This window comes from Fundulus heteroclitus, chromosome 12 (assembly GCF_011125445.2).
Source record: "Fundulus heteroclitus isolate FHET01 chromosome 12, MU-UCD_Fhet_4.1, whole genome shotgun sequence".
Taxonomy (NCBI): Eukaryota; Metazoa; Chordata; class Actinopteri; order Cyprinodontiformes; family Fundulidae; genus Fundulus; species Fundulus heteroclitus.
Window position 1 is genome coordinate 23,427,657 of NC_046372.1, and position 16,347 is coordinate 23,444,003.

The window sequence follows — 16,347 nt, forward strand, 5'->3', positions numbered from 1 at the left end:
CCTTCACAAGCTGGCTGTGAATCTTCGCACAGATCTCACTGGCTCCCTGTTGTATTTAAATGAGCTTCACACAACAGGATGCAAGACGAGAGATGATCTGTTAGATTTCATCAGTCGGAAACAAAGGCGTACTAAAGGTTCACACCTTACATCATGTGTATCAGGTGGTTATTGCTCCTAATTTCAAACGATTTTTAAAAGAAACTTGACTTTTTCACTCGCCCTCTGGTTGAAATGATCAACAGGATGCTGCTAAACAGGTTTGAGATGCAGAAGCAGTCAGTAAATGCAAGCTTTTTTTATTTTCTATAGTTGACTCTATGAGATGCATGCATGTAACGCAAAATTATTCAAACCTTAAGCCTAAAAATGCTGTTTCTTCAGTTTTAAGACATGACGTTTGCAGATAATAGTGCAGCTAAAGAACCCCGCCTCGCCTCTGTCGCGGGTTTCATGGTAAAACAGTGAATCTGTCATCGCCGGTTGTTCTGCCGCAGATTTCAGCGTAATCACATTGTTGCGTCTAAATTAAAGGCTGCAGATGAATTTGATTCAAACGTTTGGACAGCTGTGGGTGTTCATTCTTTTTATCTGAGGTGGAGTGGAGACAGTTTTTACCACTATTCCTGATCTAGTTTGGCTAAATTTAGGGCATGTTACCAGGGGGGAAAATTCCCTTTCATTTTTGGGGAGACAATAAACAAAAGCATCTTTTTAGGGGTCGGAAAAGTTACAGTGAAACGCAACGTTGCAAAATGTACAGATGGAATATTGTCAGTACTATAAACAGTATACTGAATAACTGACAACCTTGTGAAAATAGCATGGCAAAATGCATTTAATAATCCTACTAATAGTAATATTATTAGAATTTGCCACTCCAAAAACCACGAGTCTACAGAGGTTAATAACATCTTAAGCAGAACTGGCAAACATCCGATCAAGTGATTCAAAGTCCAAATTTGCTTCAATTTGACCAGTTCTGTCTGAATAGTGCAGTCAGTGAGGAAGGGGGCAGGAAAAGAAACCCGTATACTTACCCTTGCGGCTAGTTTTGCCTAGGAACACCATGATGTCCCTTGCCATCGGTAAGAAGCCTTAACCCAGTGTTTTTCAACCACTGTGCCGTGGCACACTAGTGCACCGTGAGTGATCGTCAGGTGTGCCACAGAAATTATCCAATTTCACCTAATTGGTCTAAAAAGATTTTTTGAAAACAAATTATCATCTGCAATTAATATGCCATTGCCTAGTTTCTGTGCTGTAGTAGTGACTGGCTGCGTAATCGTGTAATAATTTCTTAACACTAGATGGCAACAGGTGGCGAATTGCATTGTACGTTAAGAGGAGAAATAGTCCTTATGTAGTAAATTTTTGACCAATCTGTATATTCTGACCCAATCTGTATAATATGATTGAATTTGAGTTTCTAAAGAGCCTTGATATGACATGTTTCGTGAATTGGCGCTATATAAATAAAATTGAATTGAATTGATGCATGAAGGTGACAGGTAGCAGTGAGAGCATTGTAGCTAGCAAGACTGTGACGACGGTGATGAAGAGGTTTTTGCAAAGAAAAAATGCTTACTCTGATCTGAGCACTGGAAAAAATTCGGACCCAGATGAAGACCCTAGTAAGAGTTGGTGTCAAAAGAAGGCAAATACAGTGAGAGTTACATTTCATGTGGATTCACTTTCACCGGGGATGCAACGACACCAACTCCGTTGTGCTTGGTATATGGTGAAATATAATATATAATAAAAGATGAAAAAGAAAATACATTTCTTTATTTGATTCCTATTCAAGACATTTTGATAAGAACGACTATATTGTTAATATAGGCGGCAACAGAGTATCATTTGTTTAACATTTTGGTTGGTGGTGTGCCTAGTGATTTTTTCAATAAGAAAAATTTACCATGGCTCAAAAAAGGTTGAAAAACACTGCCTTAAGGTGTCCCGCAGTCCTTTCTCAATCCTTTGCGTGAAATGACGCATAAGCACAGCCCACCTTATGGAAATCAATGAAAATGTCCAGAAAGAAGAGAGCGGTACTTTGTAGTTCATGGTCAGAAGGCTGTAGACCCGGATTTGACTCATTATCCATGTGATGTCACAGTTTGTCACAGACAAAATTTATTACTTATTTTTTTCTGTTCTTGCCACAAAGAGAACAAGAACAATTCCCTTCCTTCTCGCAGAGTAGCCTATTTAACAGTTTGTTTGTCTTAGTTAAATTTTGGACAGTTCTGCATAAAACTCATGTTTCCTTCCAGTACTTTGTGCCAAGATGGGAAGACAGAACATCATATTCCTCAGAAATCCTGAAATGATTCTTCCTGGTGACCTTGCTTTTGAAAAAACAGAATCCAAAAATTTAACAGCAGCCAGTTAAGGGGCATAGTGTCTGTTGTTGCTCCATCCCTCCATATTAATGTTCATTTCAAAGACTAAATGAAGGATTATTTATGTCTGTTGTATCATGGTTGTCTGTTTAACATGGATTTGTGGAGCATATCTGGGTTAAAACCAGACTACACACTGGAAACAGAGGAGAGCTGCTTTAGTACCATCAGGAGACGTGACAGATAGGCTGCTGATCGGTTGGTGTATATTCACACTTTTCTTCAGTGTTTGCACAAAACTCGGCATCAGAACGCTGTGGCATATCTCCAACAAACGGAAACAAGCAAGCAAACTCAAAAATATTTTTTTTATGGATGCAAATAATAAATAATCACATCCTCTTTAAAAAGTGCTAGCAGGTTTTATCACATTGGGACAGCTAGGAGCTGCGTTTTTAACCATCTTTTTTGACAAGCAAACCAAATTTTCAGTGTATTCATTTAGTTTATTCCTGTTAATTTATCTTTTTGTGATGGTAGAGAAAAAAAATTACCCTGTGAATCCCTACCTTATTGCTCTTCTTCTGTTTTTTTCTCTTTCAGGGGTTCACCTGCCATCTGTTTCCATCCAACCAAATCTTCTCTAATCTTCTTCTCTCACTGTGAGAAGAAAAAATAAATCTGATGGAAATATTATAACAATTCACCAACATCTTTAGAGAAAAGAATGCCTTGCTAAAAACAAAACAGGGTTTTCTAACCTGAGTGAGGCATCTTGTCATTAGACGATCTTTGATTCATTGCAGTAGCTGTCCTAGTACGCATGCGCGGACCGCTGCCTCCGTTACCCCCTGCGCCGCTCGGAGCTCAGGCAGCAGGTTGGCCGGACACCGACGCCGCTGTTCCCGCTCTCTCTCTCTCTTCCCCTCGGATACAAACTTAGTTACGGTCACAGGACACCGAACCGCCGCAGAGAAGCGAACCGTTTTTTGTGGAGATATTCTGACCGGTTCACCTCACGGTGGTCAGCGGAGGAGGTAAGTCCGCTTCTGGGGACCGTTTTCGGGATGAGCGGAGGGGGGCTGCCGCCGCCGCCGCTGCTTCTGTCCTGCGCTGCGGGGGTAACTTCATCCCCTTCCCGTTGGTTCAGATTCGGTGCTTTCTGTTGAACGTCCCACTGTGTGCTGGTTGTTTTTTTAAACGAGCGGTTTCAAGGTGAGTTTCACCGTTAACCGGGCGGTGAACACCGGACCGTCCCGAGGCGGCCGGCTGTCAGGGGGAGACGGTCCCGGTCCGGTCCGGAGCAGCTCGGTGGTGTCCGTTAGGTAAAGTTTTTAGGCGGTTATCGGTGCAGGTGTTGGTCAGAGGAGGACGCGGCACCTGTCTGTGATCCCACACCTGCTCCCTGATTGGTCCGCACCCAGCAGCGCCACCTAGCGCCACGTGCCAGCGCACCTGCCCGCTGCTCTCAGCGCCACTGTGAAAGGATGATGGAGGGGATGGCTATGATATACTTTAACGTTTCAAAGGGCTTTAAGCTGATGTTTTGTAATTGATTTTTTTAAATAATAGTTTTTATTTTATAATAGATATTAAATAACCTTTTATACCTTTACCTGCAGTAAAGTGACACCAGAAGCATGCAGATAAAATGGGAACTATCTATCTATCTATCTATCTATCTATCTATCTATCTATCTATCTATCTATCTATCTATCTATCTATATTATATTATATATATTAACAGGAAAATAAAGTGCATTTGGTTCAATGGGTTTAACTTATCACAGAAACCAAAAAATGTGCCTAAACGTCTGATTTTAGGGACGAAGGAGCTTCTAAAATCTAAAATCCTGTCGGCCGTTCCGCAAATTTGTCTCTCTTCCTCGATGTGAACAGTAATGGTGCGCTGTGATCACGCCCCCTAGGGGTTGGGAGGTATATCGATATTGAAAGCCAGAATATCATTATTAAATAGTTTAAAAAAAAAACGATATTAATATATGTATCGATTTTTATGCACAGCCCTATATATTAGGGCTAATATCAAACGTTTGGGCACATTTTTGGTTTCTGTGATACGTTAAATGCATTGAACCAAATGCACTTTGTTTTCCTGTTAATATATCAGTGTTCAATAAATTGAACATAAATATAATATTTGGCTGGTTTCGGTGATTGAATGACTTTGAACATTAATTGGAAAGTAATAAATATCGATATTGGAGTCAAATCCAATCAAGCTGAGCTACGTATAGAGAATCGTATCGAATCAGTAAAATTTACAACTAGGGCTGGGCAACGATTAAAATATTTAATCGCGAGTAATCGCATAATTTGCCTGATTAATCATGATTAATCGCATTGTATTTACAAACTCCAAGAATGAGTTCAAAAGTAGTGTAAAGAGCACTTTTATTTTAATGTTCTGCTGCCATATGAACAAAAGTGTTGTAACATTTGTAGCACTTATCAGTAACACATATTTAGTGTAAAGCTCAACTTAAACATGTAAAACAAAAAATAGCAATAATAATAAATTAAAGCTTATTGCCACTGATGCTGGAAGAACTTTAAACTGAAATGCTTGCTAACAGTTTTGGGATGAATTGGAGTGGAGGCTGAGAGCCAGGCCTCCTCGTCCAACATCAGTGTCTGACCTCATAAATGAGCCTCTGGAAAAATGATCAAAGATCCCCATAAACGCTCCAGAACCTCATCTTAGAAGAGTTAAAGCTCTTATAGTTGCAAAGCTTCTGTTATTTTGACACTAATCTGACATTTTTTAACAGTGTACGTATAAATATGAGTTCATTCTTTCTTTCTTTTTTATTTAAAATAGTTTTTTTAAAATACTTTTTATTTATTTTTTCATTTTTTTTTAAATTAAATTCTTTTTTATATGAGCTCATTCTAATGATACAGCAAAACATTTCCTGTTTATTGTTAAAGTGATCGTAGGAATGAATCAGAACTGGATTTATTCAGCTGTGTGTCGGTACCAGTTCAGAACCAAATCAGCTAAATCTGCAGAAATGCTGAGAATTCAACGTTTAATCCGATTAAATGCAAAACATCAGGAGAATGTAACGCAGCACTGAGGCAGCTTTTCATGTCATCTGATGAAATTTGCACAAATGGAGAATCATAATCATAAAAAACTGGGTTTTTGGTGGCAGCTTAACGCCGAGGACGCCTCAAACCGTCGCAGGGAGTTGCATAAAAACCGGCTAATGAGAATCTGGAGATGCGGGTTGTATTTTTAGCGCCGTCCTCCAGCCCTGCTGCCGTGAAGCGATGGGAAACTGCTGAAGATCCGGTGAGCCGCTGCTCTCCTGGGAAATAATAACGCCGGCCGGCCCGATCTCTGCAGCAGCTGCAGCAGGACGACGACGCTGAGACGAGATTCAGTTAACATGACAGAGGAGACATTCTGGAAGCTTAAAGTGAATAAAAATAAATCTTCTAACAGGTGTCAACTGGTTTGTTCAGGTGCGTTTCCTCTGCCGATCTGGACCTAAAGCCCAGAGAACAGCAGCCGGCTGACGTGGGACAATAAGATTCTGGTTCTGGTTCTGTTTGTCAGACATGATGCTCAGGTTGTACAGGACGGACCAGTCTGGGTTCTCACTGCAGATATTCTCACCCTGAGGTCGGTTCTAGGTCCGTTCTATCGCACTTCCTCTGGCACCATTCAGCCTTTTATTGACCTTATCACTTCTGTGCAGATGATATTCAACGTTAAATTCTTTAAATCAGACGCAGGAGAAGGTTTCACATCAGGATTAACGTTTTCCATCAGCACCAAGACTCATTAAGCAATAAAAAAAAGCATTATTCTTGTTATTATTATGGTTCGGCTCTGATATTCTGGCAGTTTCAGCTTAACGAGGATCAAACGAGATCAAATCAGAGGTAGGGCTGAACGATTTTGGAAAATAATCTAATTGCGATTTTTTTTTTCTTAATATTGCGATTTAATGCGATTTTTTTTTTTTCTCTCCAGTTTAATTTATCATGTCTTTTTAAACATATACAAACAATAAATCATTTTGTTTCCTCGCTGTGCAGATTAGTTGCTAAAAGACCCGCAGCATCTAAACTCAGAGCAGAAATTATTGTGTTCTGCCTACGATATATTTCAACCAAAATTGCAATTTTGACTTTTCTCTGCATTAACCACAAGCAACAAAAATGGCGTCTAAATAAAGACGTTTGTAAACAAAGACTAATTAAAACAAGAACTTTTAATGTTTTTATTAATCAGAATATTGTTCAAGAGAACAGCTTTTAATTTAATTGGACATCAATCCTTGTTGAACATAAAGTCCAACCAACAAACAAGTCTATGTATTAAACTGATTGACCTGTACTTAATGTTATGTATGATTATATAAACTCTAAAACAAGTAATAAAATTAGATTATCTCACTGCTGCAACTGTCTTCCCTTCCATGTGGAGGCAAACCCACTTTAAACATTTTACCAACACCTAATGGACGCGTCTAATTCCCTGATTGTTACATAGCCAAAAATTGCAGACTCTGCGATTTGGAAATTGCATTTTTCTAAATCGCGATTATTTTGAAAATGCGATTAATTGTTCAGCCCTAATCAGAGGTCTGATTTCCAGGCAGCCGGCTTGTTCCGGTGTTCTGAGGTGTTCTGCAGAGAATTGTGGTTCTGCCGGGGAACGGTTCTCTGATCAATAGGGTTTCTTATATATTTGCATATTTTTCTTTTTGTAATTTAAGTTTTTATTTTATTTTGCAACTTTTAAACATAATAGACAGCAAAAACATATTTCACTTTAACCTATCTGGGCCAAAGGGATAACAGTACAAACGCGCATTATGTTTACAGACGATTAATTTAAATATCAATGTATCAAGATTAAAAATGTTTCTAAGAAGGAGGAGGAATAAACTTCCCCTTAGCGCTTTAGAGAGCTCAAGTCGGTTCTTTAAAATACAAAATAGTTGTTATTTTGTTTGGTTTTACCTTATAGATCCTGCTTCGTCCCGTAATCAGGAGGGTTTTATTGCATTTACAGATTATCAGAGATGCAGAGGAAGCTCTGTAACTTTGGGCGGTTGCTGAGAAATTCTTGTTGTATTTAATTTTAAACATTTATTAACAAGGCTGATTGAGAACGATCTGGAACCGGCAGGACGGAGCTGCATAAAGCCTCCGATCAGAACATCTGTAGTTTTCTGGGTTAACGTTGCAAACATCGTTGAGAACAGCAGATATCTGTGCTTTCAGTCAGTCACATTTTGTTTTTACAGCATTTCAGTCAGAACTGAACCAAAGGGCTTTATAGGAAGGCAAAAAAAATACAAACCAGAACAAAGAAAAATGAATAAATCCAGTTCATAGCGAGGCTTTATGAACCTGGAGTTTCTGGTAAGAAGACGAGAAGAGCAGCTCTGCAGGTGAAATGTCCCTCTGATCCTGCTGGTGCTGAAAGCTGACAGAAAAACTGTGGTTTCCTCAGCCGATTGGGGGGGGGGGGGGGGGGTCTCTGGGGACTTCCCTCAGTCCTGGCATGCTGCTGCATGTAAAGTGGAAAGAGATTGATTAGACAATCCCCTGGAACTGCACTTATTAACCTCACCTGGCCCGCTTCCTCAACTAATCTGCCCCCCCTCTCCCCCGGCAGCAGAGAGCGATCACAAAGCAATTATCACGACAGGTCTAATTGTGTGGTGGGGGGGGGGGGGGGCAATCAGGCCCCGTCCTTCCTCTAAAACGGCAGCTCTCCCACCGGGGACTGTCGATTAGAACCGGAGGGAAATGGGCAGAAGCCACAGCCACTGAGGGGGATGTAGAGGCGACACTTTTTATAAAAAGATTCCCTGCATGAAGACAAAATCATCCAGACCCTGATGGAGCCAGCAGGTGTTCAGCCACAGCACAAGTGAAGTGCATCTGTAATGAACTTAAAGGCTGCAGGACAACATTTCCTGCTCATTCAGCGCCTCGTCTGACGCGCAGAAAATGCATTTTGTTTCCCTTGTGAATCGTCTTTCGTTGGAAGCAGCTTTGAAAATGACCGTGATTTCCTCCGTTTCAGTCATCCTTACAACAAACACGTGTGAAGAGAATATGATGCGTGTGTAGCAGAGATCAAACTCTCCCAGTCCTGATCGGGGCCGCCTGGTGAAACTCGTGTTGTGATAACAGGTCTTCTCCTTTTCCATCGTCCTGTAACCCGGGTCAGATGTGACTCCATCATGAAAACCATCATGCTTCCAGTAAATTAGCAAACGTCATACTAATATTGTGAGGATTTAGGCTACGTTCACACTGCAGCCTGAAGTGACCCAATAAATCAATTTCAATCCAATTATATTTATGTATATAGCACCAATTCATTACACACATCATCTCAAGACTCTTTCCAAAGTCAGACTCCATCAGATCCTCCAGGTTGGTGAGAAAGTTTCCTCTCTAAGGAAACCCAGCAGGTTGCATCAAGTCTCTCCAAGCAGCATTCACTCCTCCTGAAAGAGCGTAGAGCCACAGTGGACAGTCGTCTGCATTGTTGATGGCTTTGCAGCAATCCCTCATACTGAGCATGCATGAAGCGACAGTGGAGAGGAAAACTCCCCTTTAACAGGGAGGAGAACCTCCAGCAGAACCAGAACCAGGCTCAGTGTGAACGCTCATCTGCCTCCACCCACTGGGGCTTAGAGAAGACAGAGCAGAGACACAGAAAGCACAGAAGCTCACATTGACCCAGGAGTACTTTCTATGTTAGATGGTAATAGAGGATGATCTGCCTCCCCTGATGATGTCACAGCTAACAGAACGCCAGACCAGGTGTACCTTCTATGAAGAGAAAAAAATGACAGAGAACAAAAAGTTAAAAGCTGAAATAACAACAAACAATGCAGATTGGAGAGCAGTAGGAGAAATCAGCAGAGTGAGAGAAATAGACCCTGATGTCCTCCAGCAGCCTAAGCCTATAGCAGCATAACTATAGAGATAGCTCAGGGTAACATGAGCCACTCTGACTAGAAGCTTTGTCACAAAGGAAAGTTTTAAGATTAGTCTTAAAAGTAGACGGGGTGTCTGCTTTATATGCCACCTGGATCTGATCTTTTCATGACAGTCTGAACAACACAGATCGGATCTTTTCAAATGCGACCTGTGTCTGTACGACCAGGTGTGACTTCATCGCGTCCTCAGCTGCGCATGTGCAACACTTAAGGTTGTATGAATTCAGTTCACACAGGAGATCACATACAAGTCGCATAAATTTGGAAATGTGAACGACCACGCAAAAAAATTTGATTTCACAAAAGAATCTGAATTGAGCATTAAGGCCTGCAGTGTGAACGTAGCCTTAGTCCTGACAGCCAGTTCAGAACCCCTGAGCAAGACCCATTAGCCCCAGAAAGTTCCCCTGGCACTGGCCAGAAGGAGCCCACTGCTCCTTGTAGGACAAGTTAAATGAAGAGGACACATTAGAACGGACAAAACTGCAAAAAACAATAAAGAATATTATTATTATTGTTTGTCTGTACAATTTGAAGTCATTAGAAGCCATTGTTGGTGTGAGTGGAGCGCGATTGAGATCAGGTTCAGAACCTTGGTTTACTCTGAGAACACCTTCAGCTGTGTTGAAAGTATATAAAACCTTTAACCTACAGTGAATTAATGGTAGAGGAGGAGAGTTTGTGATAAATGTGATCTAAGTGGACACGAGTTGATATTCCTGGCAATACTCTGGAATGAGGATTACAGTCTCTCCAGTTGGAGCACTTCCAGCTCACCTCAACGAAAAAACCCCAGCAAAACAGTTCAGTAAAAGTCTGAAAACAGGTGAATCATCACAAAAAAAAATAAAAACATTGTTTCGGGTCTCCAGCTGGGATTTAAATAATTCAGCAGTGAGAAACGACCTCGGCTCCTACAGGAAGGAGAGCTGCCCTAATCAATGCTTGGCTTCAGTGATTGTTTGCAGTTTCTCAGGAGGTAGAAAGGGCTTGTTTAGTGCCATTTATATGGGAAGAAACAACAAATGTAACATATTTTAACTTTTTTAGATAAATCTGTGCATCATCGGCATAATGATGGTGACACGCTGCTACAACAGGAGAGCCAATAGAATCATGGTAAAAAGAAAGTAAACCCTTTTCAGTTCTAGTGTTTGAATCAGAATGATTTTTTTTACCAGGATAGAAAATAATAAAATGTAAATTTCAGTGACTCCTTTTATTTAAACCTCAGTACCTCATGGCTCTGTTCTAGGACCCCCACTCTTCTTCATTTACTGTCTACCTCTTGGCAGTTTTCCAGACGTTTAACATTAATTTCCATTCCTACGTAGATGACACCCAGCTCTACTTGTCCAGTAAACCTAGTTCTATACTCCCGCCTCATCCCTCACCTCCTGTTTATGAAAAATAACATCTTGGTTCACTCCAAACTTCCTTAAATTGAACAGCAATAAAGCTTCTTATAGAAAGAAAAATCAGTATTTCTCCAAAATAGACAGTTTTTTTGTTTCTATTGACAGCTGCATAGTATCTAAGGATCTGGGTGGCGTCCTTGATAGCTTCCTATGTTTCACATTAATAACATCACCAGGTGTGGATAACCAGACATCCTTAACACTGACACGCTTCCCCTGTTCAAATCCAGACATAAAGGTAGAGTGGAAATTTTTTTTATCAGAAAACTAGGTAAGAAATGGCCAAGTTCCTTTTTGAATAACAAAAAGGAACTTGTGCATCTGCATGATCGTTCTCTTCACAAGGATTGTGTGGAAAAAAAAAAACAACTCCTAAATCCTCTCTGGTCTTATTTCTTTCTACTGAGGTCTTCTTGTTCTTCTCATAAACATGAACACGGTTCGCTTCTTGTGACTCTCAGCCATGTTCAAAGTCTACGGTGAGAGCAGTGGAGCTACAATGAATGGCTAACTGCTAAGCTAACTGCTAAGCTAACTGCTAAGCTAACTGCTAAGCTAACTGCTAAGCTAACTGCTAAGCTAACTGCTAAGCTAACCGGATACATAAACACTAGAAGTGCGCATGTTCAGCCAGAAAAAGGAAACTAACAAGGAATGAGGACACACATTGACACACACACAATGATTGGCATGTGGGACAACCAATAGTTAATAAAAAGTGTCTTTATTGCACCACATGTTTGACAAAGAAACAACTTTAAAGCGTCTTCAAACTATTTTATCTGGAATGACCTCAACTGGCCTGACTACAGCCATCCCGGCCGCACGCTGAGCTGATCTACACCTCATTTATCTCTAAATCTGTGGTATTAAATCTTGTAACAGCATCCTCTGCTAAACGCAGATATGTGCAGGTAGTCCGTCAATTTTGACCCGGTCTCTGGTGTTTCCCACTCTGTGGGAGCGATGGGTCCTGGATGAGCGCTCTGACTCTCGCATCTTCATCTGAACTCGGCGGAGATCGGGAGTGACATCAGGAGTTCCTGAAGATGGCAGAGCTGCAGCTTTTATCTTCTCAGCTGAGGACATTAAAGCTCGACGTTCTGTGTGTGTTTCCCGGTGTATTCAGGAGATGACGGCTCAGCACTGGGCCTGTTTTTCAAGGAGAAACTGAATAAGCTGTTTAAATTTAACAAAGGTCCGTGCAGTAGAGAGTAAGGAAGGCACGCTCTGATTTCTGTTGGCTGAAGGTTTACAACCTGTAAACGAGCTGATTACCTTTCAGACGCTACATTTATGCAGAAATAAAACACCTCAGAGTTATCAGGTTAATCAAACAGGAGACTAATGATTCTCTCTTTATTGCTTTTGTAGCTTTAAAATTTCTAAAAACTTCCATCACATTTTCTTTATTATTACTACAGAAGCATCTTTTACGTGGATCATGTTTAGGGACACACAATATATCGGTGCTAACGTCGGCATCGTTTCCATAAGTAAAATGGGCTGATGTTAATAACCAGTGTTGTGTTTCCATGTGGAAGCTGTTTGGTCATGTGATGCAGCACAGGATTGTGGGATCTTTAACTGAAGCAGAGAGGCGAAGTCACCGGCGTGGTAATTTTTTTTATTGTGTGCAAAGAGACGAGAACTACAGCGTGGATAATGGAGATAATGTTGGTAAATATTGTTATCGGCTATAACAGCAATATTAATATCTGGGTATCGATATATCAATACCAGATTTTCATATCATTGCATCCCTGCTTGTGGTGCAAATTAACTAAAATTTAATGGGAAATCAGTCCTGTGACGGAATCTGAAAGGTGCGTATCTTTAGCAGTGTTTACCCTAGAAATTCTTTCTTACAGTAATCTTTCCATTAATATCACAGAATACAGCTTTTTCTATCGTAACTTTTCTCTTATTTATCCATCTGTCTCTCTTTGTTTCTGTCTATCGTGTAAATTTAAACATGGTTGTATTTTGAAGGCTACCTGCATTTATTCCTTCCTACTTCTGGATTAAATGAAAATCTCTTTAAAATCTAGATCTGCCAGCTTACAATATTTTGAGTGTAACTTTATCCAATTTTAATTTTATTAGAATTGGGATCTGCTTTTGATCCATTATGGACTCAGGAGTTTTTTTTTTTTGTTTCCAACAGACAAACTTTTGGTGATTTGGGACAATCGGTGCAAATAATATTTTTGTAGGATATCTGAAAATGACCATAGAGCTTTGTACCGCGCTGACTCTCCGATTTATTGGCTATTTTTTGTGACAAATTCCTACATTTCCCTCAGCAGCACACCTGTCAGTCCGTGGTGCAGAGGCACCCCCCCACTAAGGAGCTTATAGGGACGTCGCGTACGCGCTTGTTAAATTTAGCTCTTTAATAAAATTAACTGTGAACACGCACAGACGTATAATATTTCACTACATGCCCTGACCTTCTTGTAGAACGGTAGGGGAAACACTACATTAGCATTAAAACAAGCTGTAAGCCTCTACATGGAGCAGATCAAAATGAGATGCATTAACATTTCATATACACCTGGTTGAGGGACAAAAGCTGAAAATAAGCTTTGTAGACCAATACTGACAAATTTACAGAAATGTTCATTAATGTGTACTGTCTCTGTTAAATGAATAAATATATTTAAAGTTGTCAAGGTTTTGTTTACCGATGAACTCAGGACACACACACGGGACTAAAAGTTTGAGTCTTTATTGAAGGAAGTATACTGGGTGGTGAGTGATGAAGACCGGAGGTTCAGGACTGCAGAAGGTCAGGGATGAATGTGATGGCAGGAGCTGACGGCCCGGAGACAGAGAGTCCACACTTGCTAGGTGCTGCTCGGCTAGCAGGCCTCATAGCACTCAGGTTAGCAGTTCATTGGAAACACCAGGGCACAGAGCTGAGCTTCTCCAGGGCGGCTAGTCAGGTTAGCAGAACTTGAGAGACACCAGGGCACAGAGCAGAACTTCTCCAGGGCGGCTAGTCAGGTTAGCAGAACTTGAGACACCAGGGCACAGAGCAGAGCCTTTCCAGGATGGCTAGTCCAGTTAGCAGTTCTCTGGAGACACCAGGACACAGAGCAGAACTTCTCCAGGAACAAACAGTCTTTAGAGTGACTGGCAGGACTAACCTTAACAACAGGCGCAACGCTTCCAAGGCAAACCGGGGACTGGCATGGAGAGGTGAGGAATGATGACGGCCCAGTGCTGAACTGAAGGCAGAGGGAGGTTTAAATAGAGCACTAACAGGTGAAACAAGGGTCTGACTAATTAACTGGTAAATGATTATCAGGTGTGACTGAATGCTGAGGAGGTGAAGTGAAAATTGACAGAAAATAACTGATGACTGAAAACTAACAATAAATAAAGTCAAATCTAACCCAAAAGAGATGAAAAAATGAAAATAACAGAAAAACAAAGCCAAACCAAAACTCAACCATAACAAAAGTTAGTCTTTCCCTTTGGGTTGAAGTTCGGTGTTCCTGCTGAACGATGGCAGTAAAGCACATTTATTCCCCTACATGGAAAGATCCAAATAGAAATTCCCTGATGTGGACGTCCCAGTGGGAATAACGATAAGCAGGAATAAACGAGGAACTGTCGTTTCCAGAAATGTCTTCATCATCCCAAAGAGAATCGCGTGTTGTGAATAATTGGCATCATTACAACAGGGACACAACGGTTGATGTTTCAGACATCCAGGCTCATGGGGAGAATTAATACAGCAGAAAAGCCGCCGTTTAATAGTCCCCGTGTCAAAGCTTGAGGTAAAACCACATGTAAAGTTGTCGGTTCATGTCGTTACGGCGGCTGGGTCTGACGGCGGCGCTGAGCACCTCTGGCCGTGGATTTCAGGCTGGTTCTCAGCTCCGCTCCAGCTGCAGGCCTCCAGCAGAGCCACGTCTGGCAGAGGCTCTGAACGGACGCAGTAAACTGGGCTGAGTGCTGACGGCCGCCTGGACCGCGGCCAATACTACGCCGCCGCCTGATAAAATTAGCCTTTTACTCATGGTTCACACAGGGAAGTCTGGGGAGTCCGTTTTATCCACAGCGCTGAGGAACGCGCCGCAGCTTCTGGCTCAGAGCGGCCTGAGTTACTACTTCCTGCTTTCATCACATCTAAGATCTGAGTGAACAACTAGAACCAGTTTGGTTCTGTATGTGGTGCTGAGAAGGCTGGACGAATGTCAGCAGGTCAGATTTAAGCCTTTACGGCTCTGCTGTCGGGTTCTGGTCCGTTGGGTCTGTCGGCCCTTCACGGGTCACTTTGCTCCAGTTTTGGTCGTTATGATGGAGTCGTTTACTGTTGGGTGTTTAAATGCTGACTGCAGTGAAAAATTGATTTGATTGATTGATTGATTTATACTCGTTAGGGACCATTTTAAAGAATGTTCTGTGAGTCCATCAAAGGTCGCCTGGACTAGATCTGGTTTGATCAGGTTTTCTGATAATATACATCTGAGTTTGGATTATACGACAGATTTAAGCATTTTGATCATTATTTGTGTTCATCGTTCACAAAAATGTGTGAATACCAGGGCTGAACGATTTTGGAAAATAATCTAATTGCGATTTTTTTTATCTTAACATTGCGATTTCATGCGATTTCTTTCCCCCAGTTTAATTTATCATGTCTTTTTAAACATATACAAAACAACAAATCAATTTGTTTCCTCTCCGTGCAGATTAGTTGCTAAAAGACCCGCAGCATCTAAACTCAGAGCAGAAATTATTGCGTTCTGCATTTGGTTGAAAATATATTTCAACCAAAATTGCAATTTTGGACTTTTTTCTGCATTAACCACTAGCAACAATTGTTGTCTGTTCAAATGGCCTCTAGATAAAGATGTTTGTAAACAAGGATTATTCAAAACAAGAACTTTTAATGTTTTTATTAATCAGAATATTATTCAAGAGAACAGAATGCTATGTATGATTATATAAACTCTAAAACAAGTAATAAAATTAGATTATCTCACTGCTGCAACTGTCTTCCCTTCCATGTGGAGGCAAACCCACTTTAAACATTTTACCAACACCTAATGGACGTGTCTAATTCCCTAATTGTTACATAGCCAAAAATTGCAGACCTCTGCGATTTGGAAATTGCGTTTTTTTAAATCACTATTATATTGAAAATGCGATTAATTGTTCAGCCCTAGTGATTACTACAGAAAATGCTACAAATTAAGATCCTGGAGTGAAATGGTTTGTTTACGGGTAGAAAACAGACGTGGGATTAAATGGCAACTCTCGTGTTGTACATCGGTATATTTAGTTTATATACCAAATAAATGGTGCCTAACGTAGTTATTAATAAATTTAGTAATTTTAATTGAAGTTACTAAGTTGGTGCACCACCTGTTTTTATCAGCAGATAACAGCCAGAAGTCTCAGTCAGGTAATGTTTTATGAATATCTGCCTGGTGATGTGTGATATTACAGGACAACAGATGAATCTAGAACATTATGGACAATTGATTTTTAATATTGGTTCAACTATCCATCACAGGTTACTAAAATGGCGCCTTAAAACGGATATATACCAAGTTTTTCTC

General features: G+C 40.8%; 2 protein-coding genes across 6 annotated transcripts in view; one reads left to right on the top strand and one right to left on the bottom strand.

Moving 5' to 3' along the window:
* The window catches only part of sh2d3cb (SH2 domain containing 3Cb), an 86,724-nt gene extending 83,493 nt beyond the window's left edge, over positions 1 to 3,231 (bottom strand). Inside the window, exons 1-2 of the mRNA XM_036144301.1 lie at positions 3,107 to 3,231; positions 2,915 to 3,005 (exon numbers count right to left, since the gene is read on the bottom strand). The gene's annotated coding sequence lies outside the window, so the exon portion shown is untranslated. The remainder of the gene's footprint in view (positions 1 to 2,914; positions 3,006 to 3,106) is intronic.
* A 48-nt stretch (positions 3,232 to 3,279) lies between these two features.
* LOC105917970 (spermatid perinuclear RNA-binding protein) overlaps positions 3,280 to 16,347 on the top strand; it is an 80,702-nt gene continuing 67,634 nt past the window's right edge. For all 5 annotated transcript variants that reach the window (XM_036144303.1, XM_036144304.1, XM_036144307.1 and 2 more), the window contains exon 1: positions 3,280 to 3,382. The gene's annotated coding sequence lies outside the window, so the exon portion shown is untranslated. The remainder of the gene's footprint in view (positions 3,383 to 16,347) is intronic.